This window comes from Lactuca saligna, chromosome 6, assembly GCF_052625555.1.
Source record: "Lactuca saligna cultivar CGN05327 chromosome 6, ASM5262555v1, whole genome shotgun sequence".
Classification (NCBI taxonomy): Eukaryota; Viridiplantae; Streptophyta; class Magnoliopsida; order Asterales; family Asteraceae; genus Lactuca; species Lactuca saligna.
The window spans coordinates 110078714-110087820 of record NC_136422.1 but is presented as its reverse complement, the minus strand read 5'-3'; positions in this window follow the sequence as shown (position 1 = coordinate 110087820).

Here is a 9107-nt window from a genome sequence, read left to right as displayed (position 1 = left end):
TAAAGTATAAACTCCAATCTTGGTGACAGGTGTAACTTTCCTATTCCCCATGATTAAGTTTATTCTTCCTTGCTCCACATTCTCACTTCTTCCTAGTCCCTGCAAGTCATAGCAAATATGAATTCCGCAACCTGTATCAAGGACCCAAGTTTTCGAATGGGGTGAGTTATTAGAAATGATAGTGTAAATACCTGCATGGTTGGGTTTGACTTTCCCATCCTTTACATCTTGCTGGTACTTTGGGCAGTTCCGCTTCCAATGATCTTTTTCGTGGCAATAGAAGCATTCAGCCTCTTTTGGGTCAGAAGAAGGAGTAATGAAACCTTTCTTGGTTCCACTTGAAGAAGAGCCATCAAGGGTCCGAGCCTTGGTACCCTTTGAAGATCTCTTTCTATTCGTCCCTCGACTTTGCCCGATTGCCAAGACCGGATTTGTTTCTGGAGTAGGAGTGATAGCAACCGACTTCCCCTTAAGACCTGTTTCTGCGGTCTTGAGAAGTCCCTGAGGTTTGCTGAGGGTGACCTCTTCCTTGTTCATGTGATATGTCATGCGGAATTGATCATAGCACGATGGTAAGGAGTGCAAAATGATATCTATTGCAAGCTCCTCAGGGAAGTTCACATTGAGCTTCAGCAACCGATCCACATACCTTTGCATTTTCTGCATGTGGCTCGTGACGGACTCTCCGTCCTTCATCATGGTTGTTATCATGGAGCAGATGACTTCGTACCTCTCTTGTCGTGCACTTTGATGGTATCTTTCCATCAAATCTTGGTGCATTTCATAAGGGTAGAAGTCTTCGTAAGACTTTTGGAGTTCAGCTGTCATGGTGGCTAACATGATGCAAGCCACCTTGGTTGCATCTCTTTCATGAGTATGAAAGTCAGCGATCTCCTGGGGAGTTGCAGTGGACTCGTCAATTTCCTTAAGCTCCTTGTCAAGGACATATTCTTTGTCCTCGTAGCGAGTAATCATCCTGATGTTTCTGATCCACTTATTGAAGTTGGATCCATCAAAGGTGACTTTCCCACATAGACTCATAAGAGTAAAGGAGCCATTAGGATTCGAGCCAGAAGCATTAGATGAAGACATCTGAAAAGGAAGAACGAGTTTAGTTTAGATTTAAGAGAGTCCTTAATAAAACACCCAAATGTAATATTAAGGCTAGGATCCAATCACAATATAGTATAACTTAGAAGAGGTATGCCGTAATCTAAGCTATACCATATTTGAAAGGTAGGTGAATGACGATTCACCAATTTCCACCACGAAAACCGAAATAATAAATATTTAGTTTTTATTGGTTTTAGAAATTCCTAGATTCTTTGAGATCCAATGAACTTTTCAAAGGCATGTTTCGATCTCGGGAGTGCCCTCCAGGTTTTGTGACTGGGATGCCGAGGATCACAAAACGAGGTGTGAAGTAACCATGCAAATCACTTGGTACCTTTAAAGTTTATCACTCAATCGATGTGCCGGTAAACCACACACGCTCCACCGATACTATAATAAACCTTTAAGTCACCCTTTACCTACCTTGTTAAGTCCAAGTTAGTGTGCCGGTTAACCACACACGCTCCACCAACGACTCAGACAAAGTGTAAAGTGTAATTTCATGGATTAGCACCTTATTCACATTTTTCCTAAAGTAACTAAGATTGAGAATTTAATAAAACGTTTAGTTACTTTATATATTCATCATACTTTGAATGAGAATTTATAAGTCCTTGTCTTACCCGTTCGGCTAACGACCCTCCACCAGTCAAGCAAGCGGTGGGTGAGAATATACACCCATTAAGTCACCATTTTATAGGCAACAACCTTATACCCACCTTATAGACCGACTTCGTGAATGAGGCGTACTAGCGGTAAGACGACTTGTTCTTATACATATATATATAATTATTAAATTATCATAATATAAGTATAAGGGTTGAATTTTAACTTTTAAAATTCTAGGGGTTGGAACTAAAGTTTTATCTTAACTTTACTTGTTCCAAAACTTGAGGGCAAGTTTTGTAACTTTCAAAACTTTTCATTTCTTGTAACTTATGAGTTTAATAGAGTCATAAAATGAAGACTCTTCATTTTTATAACTCTTGTGTTTTCTTAATGGTTTTTAACTCAAGTGACTCTTGGTTTTCCATAACTTAAGGATAAGTTATGGACTCCATTAAAACACATTATGATCAAGAATTAAACTACCAAATAGGTTACAAATAATTCCTATGATCATCTAAAACATCATAAGAACAAGAACATGAATATGAACATAATCAAAAATTACATAAAACTTTGTAATTTTGATAACTAGTTGTTGTAAATGAATTAGCAAAACATTACACCACCAAAAACAAGTTTACATTTACTAAAACAGTTTAGGGTAATGTTTCTAATTCATTTTCCAGCAACTGAATCGAAATTCTGCACTCATTCGACCCTACTCGCCGAGTGCATGAACACTACTCGCCGAGTTGGTTGAAGATACACATGGACTCGGCGAGTCCCCCCTATGGACTCGGCGAGTCCGATCGCAGACAGCAAATTTTCGATTCTGTTTTCAACTTTTAAGAACAAATAAGAACAAACAAGCCTAGGCTTTGATACCACTGATGGGTTTTGAGCATTCTAACACTTCCTAAGTGTACATGCAACCCTAATAACCTTGGATCTATGTTTGTCTAATTTGTCATGCAAAGTTGATTTCCAAGGTTATATTCCTATCTAGCATACATGGGGAACAATTTAAACATAAAGTATAGATAGAATAACTTACCTTGTTGTTGCTTGTGTTCCTTGAAACCTTGTGAGCCTAGCACCTCAAGTGGTGATGCCTCAAATGCTTCACACAACACCAAATGCTCTTGGAAGAACTTATGAGAGTATACTCACTTCTTCAAATCGGTCAAGCCCTCTATTTCTTTGTGTGTATGTGTAACCGATTTGGGAGGAGATCATATTGCTTATATAGTGTTGACACATCTAGGGTTAAACCCTAATGTGTCATGACTCTTCATTTCCATGACCCATGGGTTTGTAACTCCCATGGAGCATCCATGGAGCATCCTATGGGTGGAACCCAACTTGATGATCCATGGAGCCTTTTAGCCCACTATACAAGATATGGATGATTTACTTAATCAACCCATATATTTAATTAGTTATCTTTTGATCACTTAATTAATTCTAAATTAATTCTTGATCAAACTAATCAAATAATATTATTAATATATTAGAACTTATAATATATTAATAATCTCCAAGCGTTATTTCTCTCATTTAGTTTATCCAATTGCATGGTGCCATGCAACCCAAATGGACCATGCCGGGTCGGGTGAAGTACATACCAGAAATAGTTATGGACTTAGACACCTTATCCAACAGGGATATCTCGACTCATGAGGCTTCAGCTGCCTCGATGCATACGCTATCACGTGCCCCCTTTGCATAAGCACTGCCCATAACCCAGATATTGATGCATCACAGTATACCACAAAATCCTCCATCCCTTCCGGGAGTGCGAGCACCGGTGCTTTGCACAACTTCTGGCAAAGTGTCTCATATGAGGACTGCTGCTCCGGACCCCATGAAAATGCAACACCCTTCCGGGTCATCTTGGTAAGTGGCACGACGATCTTGGAGAAATCCCTAATAAACCTACGATAATAGCCGGCCAATCCCAGAAAGCTCCTGATCTCACAGGGTGATCTCGGTACCTCCCATCTCATCACCACCTTGTTCTTGGCCGGATCGACCAATATTCCTTTCTGGTTAACAAGATGCCCTAGGAACTGGACCTCTCGTAACCAGAAATCACACTTGGAGAAATTGGCATACAGCCTCTCCGATCTCAGAACTCCAAGGATCTCCCTCAAATGCTCCTCATGCTGCTCTCTAGACCTCGAATATACCAAAATATCATCAATGAATATGATCACCAACCGATCCAGCATCGGCCTGCACACCCTGTTCATGAGATCCATGAACGCAGCTGCGGCATTGGTGAGCCCAAAAGGCATCACCACAAACTCGTAATGTCCATAACGAGTTCTGAATGTAGTCTTCTGGATATCTTCATCCCGAACCCTCATCTGATGATAACCCGACCTCAAGTCTATCTTGGAGAACCAAGATGCCCGCTGCAACTGATCGAATCGATCATCGATCCTACGTAACGGATACCAGTTCTTGATCGTCAACTTGTTCAACTTCCGGTAATCAATACACATCTGGTGTGAACCATCCTTCTTCTTGACAAAAAGGATCAACGCTCCCCAAGGTGATCTACTTGGTCGAGTAAACCCCTTCCCCAACAGCTCCTGAAGTTGCGAGGAAAACTCTTGCATCTCTGGCGGCGCAAGGCGATAAGGCGCCTTGGCAATAGGTGCTGCTCCCGGAACCAAATCAATACTGTGACATCCCCATTTTCACGGCCCGAAAAGACCGATTTTTGTTTATGTTTTATAAAAAATCAGAGTACTTCTTTTAATAAAAATGTTGCGGAATTTGTTCCCAGAAAAACATGATAAATACGTTTTTAAAACATTTTCGAAGAAACGTAGTTTGTTCATTTTATAACATTTGGGATGTGATCGTTAATACAGAAACATAAGCATAAACAGAACTTACATTTATTTACACTAGTGATCTACATCTCTTTAAATCTCTCAGTGTAATGTGACATCATATCAACACCTATGATATAAATAAACTGAGTGGGTCAGGTTGGGAAACCTGGTGAGTACATAGGGTTTTCAACCCACAATAATATAATTATTATTTTCAAACAATCAAACAATCAACCCAATTACCCATCCCTATTATTTGCTTTATTCTTAAGGATCTACCCTAAGAATCAACTATTCCTCGTTTATACATTCCTAAGGATCATCCTAAGGAATCAGCACGAAGTCCATCATCACCGGGGTTTAGGCACTAAGTCTGCATAGTCGCCAGAATTTATACAATAGGCATTAAGTCTGCATAGTCGCCAAGGTTTTGGCACCAAGTCTGCATGATCGCCAGGGTCTAGTTATGAAGTCTGCATGATCACCAAGGTTTAGAGTACACCAGGTGAACACATCGTTCACAACACCTACAGGTTGCGAGCCTGATAGTGTTCCACTGGACTATCTAGGATAGTCCGTGGTTGTCATCCATACTCTGCTGAATGACGGGGACATCGTTTGGGAAAAAGGCTTCTCACGTCGTACACCTCTCACCCACACCTTATAGTCTATATCACCTCTCAACTCATCATGCAACTCATATTTCATCTATTATATCTACCCATGTTTTACCCCAACATTTTCGTAGATATAAAATACATATATAGTTTAAATCATTTAAAACATGTATAAAATCTTTCACTCAGCATAGACAACAAGTATTCAGACAATATGCACACATAGCACATAATTTATATTAAAATACTTCATATCTATGTGTAAGATGAAAGGGACTATGAACTTACCTGAGAAGGTGGTGACTCGGTACTCGGACAGCGCTTCGTTTACTTTAAAATAATTTCCTTTGACGAAACCTAATATTATCACCACTAGATTTTAGTCTAATATTACCGTGACTAATTATTAGTCTTATTATTATTATTATTATTATTATTATTATTATTATTATTATTATTATTATTATTATTATTATTATTATTATATAAGGGTTTAAACAATACTTTCCAACTACTATGTACAGACATGGGCCAGACATAAAACACCGGAGGGCAGGACCATTTTGGCGTATAGCATTTCTGAAATCCAACAACCCTATGCGGCCCTTTAAACCAGATTCCCCGTACCGCGAGTAGTTAAAAGATATTATAACAACACTTATATAAGTCATAATAATAGCTCAAATATTTATTATAAATTTATGATAACAATACTAATTTTAAATATAAACTATATTTAAAATAGGGTAAGCATAACTTACTTTCAAGGGGATTTTAGCTAGGAGTTGGGCTCTGCAGGGGCAGAACTTCGTCGCTGAATCTTTCTAAGAAAGATTCGTGCAGCGCTTCAGCGCTCACCTTACTATACTAAACTACAGAAAGAGAAGTCGAATCACGAGGGACCGAAATGTTCGGGGGATAAGGAGAGAAAGACTCTTGAATCAAGAGAATGGTGCAAGAAATATGAGAGCCCAAGGCTCTTATTTATACTAATTGAATTTTCAAAAACTACCCTCCATAATAACTTAATGACCTTTTAGTTATATAAACAACTAAACACCCCTCTATAATACTATTTTAAATGGATTTAATGATATTTGTACTAAACTAATGTCGAAAGAACTCAACATTAGTCTTATAATGACCGCATCGTCGATACCTTTCTAATGATATATACATATGTATATATATGTGTACGTATACATGATTTATACTTTATTTTAATACGTAAATATGCTATTACAATTTGTAACTCGTTCATACGTACTCCGTTTTTGACGTTCTTTATATCCACACGTAGGTGGAGACGTACTCTACAACTTTCGTTTAGACTCCGTCGGCTAATTTTGACTTTATTTTTAAAGTTATATTTTTAACAGGCCGGGACAAGATTGGTCCGTTAAAATCTCATAACTTCTTTATCCGATGTCTGTTTTCATCTGTATTTTTATCGTTACGCTACTAATAACGAGATCTTCGATTCTTGTTTAGGTTGTGTCGGCTAAAAATCAATCAATCTAAAATTCGAATTTCGGGTTGTACACCGCTAATCCGAAACTTCGAAAAATCATAACTTCTTCATACGAAGTCAGATTTGGGAGTTCTTTTTATCGATGTTCTTAGTTTAACATATTCTACGACTTTCGTTTAGAGTGCTAAGGCTAAATATCTCTCTATCATAAATTTACTATTTACGCTTCCCGGCGCCGTGCCGGTTCCGACGCGAAACTTCGACGGGTCATAACTTCTTCGTTATAACTCGGATTTCGGCGTTCTTTATATGTACTGAAACCTTGTGACATATTCTACAACTTGGTTAAGATTATTTATTCTAAATAATCTTTTTGTAGAAAAGTCGTTTTCGACCCCTATTGCCTCTAAATTGACTAGCCCGGATCTGCGGGCGTTACGAATACGGAACTCCACTTGTCTTTCCGAAGGCACGCCCAGCAGTTCCTCGGGAAAGACATCCCAAAACTCGCACACTACCAGAACTTCGTTAACCGAACTTGGCCTCCCCGCGGCCACTCGTGTGTCCATCACATAGGCTATGAATCCACTGCAGCCCTGCTGCAAACTCTGTCTAGCCCTGGCAGCTGAACAAAACGCTGACCCACACCGAGTCCCTTCACCATACACAATAAGCACTCCCCCACTAGGGTCTCGTATGGTCACCAGCTGTCTCTCGCAGTCAATAACCACTCCAAACTTACACAACTAGTCTATGCCCACGATAACACAGACATCTCCCTTCGCGATAGGAAATAGATCTATAGGGAACTTGACACCAAAAAGCTCGATCACACATCCTCGAATCACCCCGGTGGCATATATCGCTTTCTCATCAGCTATGGAAACCCTCAGGGGTCGACTCATCACCTCCCGATCAATACCGACAAAAAGCTAAAGATACAAAAGACCGACTCGCACCCGAGTCAAATAATACCAGGGCAGGTACAGAATTCACAAGAAAAGTATCTACGCATATCATAATATAAGCACAATATCTCAATGTAAAAGTAAATACACGAAAGAATACATACCAGCCACGACATCGGGCGTCGCGCTGACCTCCTCCGCAGTCAACTGAAAAGCTCTCCCACGAGCCTTCGGAGCCTCGGCCTTCGCCGGTCGAGTCTCGGTAACCCTGGTAGTAGGCGTAGATCCCTGCACTGATCCCTGGTGTAGCTAAGGACACTCGACCTTCCGATGGCTGGTCTGGTTGCAATGGAAGCAAACCATAAATCCCTTGGGGCAATCCCTGGCGATACACCCCTCCTTGCCACATTTGTAGCAAGCACTTTCCGCAATTGCGGCCATTCTGGCCTCCCGTCCTCGAATCGGCGGACTTGGTCCGCTTGGCTGCCAGCAGAGACTGAGTCGGCCGCCAATCCATCCTCTAAGACTCGGCCTCCTCCTTGGACTGAGTCTCCAACTTAATCTCCCTCTTCCGGGCATTTTCCTGGAGCTCAGCAAATGTCTGGTATGTCGAGTTCGATACGAACTCCCGAATGTCCCTCCTCAGAACACCCAAATATCGGCTCATCCGTGCTTGCTCAGTAGACACCTCCTCAGGGCTGAACATCGCCCTCTCATGAAACTTCCGGGTAACCACATCAACTGAATCATTACCCTGCTTGAGGGTCAAGAACTCCTAAATCAGCCATTCCCTTTCCACCTGGGGAACATACTCATCTCTGAACATGGTGGTGAACCTCTCCCAAGTCACTGCCAAAATCTTTGGAAGAGTGAAGTTCGCCGTTACGAACTTCCACCAACCCTTCTATCACACCCCAAAACCAGAACGGTGGAAACGTTCTGGGGTGTCACAGATTGGTATCAGAGCATTGTTTATAGTGAGCTAAGTATAACAATTCATAGAAGATACACATCCTATAAATACAAAGGGATAAAACACTCTGACCAAGAATTATACTTTAAAATATAACCATATTTTACCAAAGTATAATAACATCCATAATCTAAACACTTGAACACTAGTATCACAAGAAGAACAATAGTAAAAGTCTTCGGATGTTGAGCACTACAGTCAAACATGGGCAGTTATTTAATCGTATGCTGGAATAAATGTAACCTAGTCAACTACATTTATTAGAGATGCGATGAACGTGTGCTTGGGAGTGATAGTGGTGTTGCAATAGGTCTGAAACTTACCAACTAGGAATGCTAGAGCCAAACATAAAGTTAAAATACTATAGGAGTATTTTGGAACACTAAAAGATTCGCATAAATCCAAGTGGGATATTCAGAAGATAAGAAAACAAACAAGAAATTAAAATACCATAGGGGTATTTTAGGATACATAGATAACCCTATGTGAAGAACTAAAAAGATCCTTATTGATATACCTACAACTACAGAGAGTATACTGTTGGGGTTATGAGCATTCTAACACTCCTAA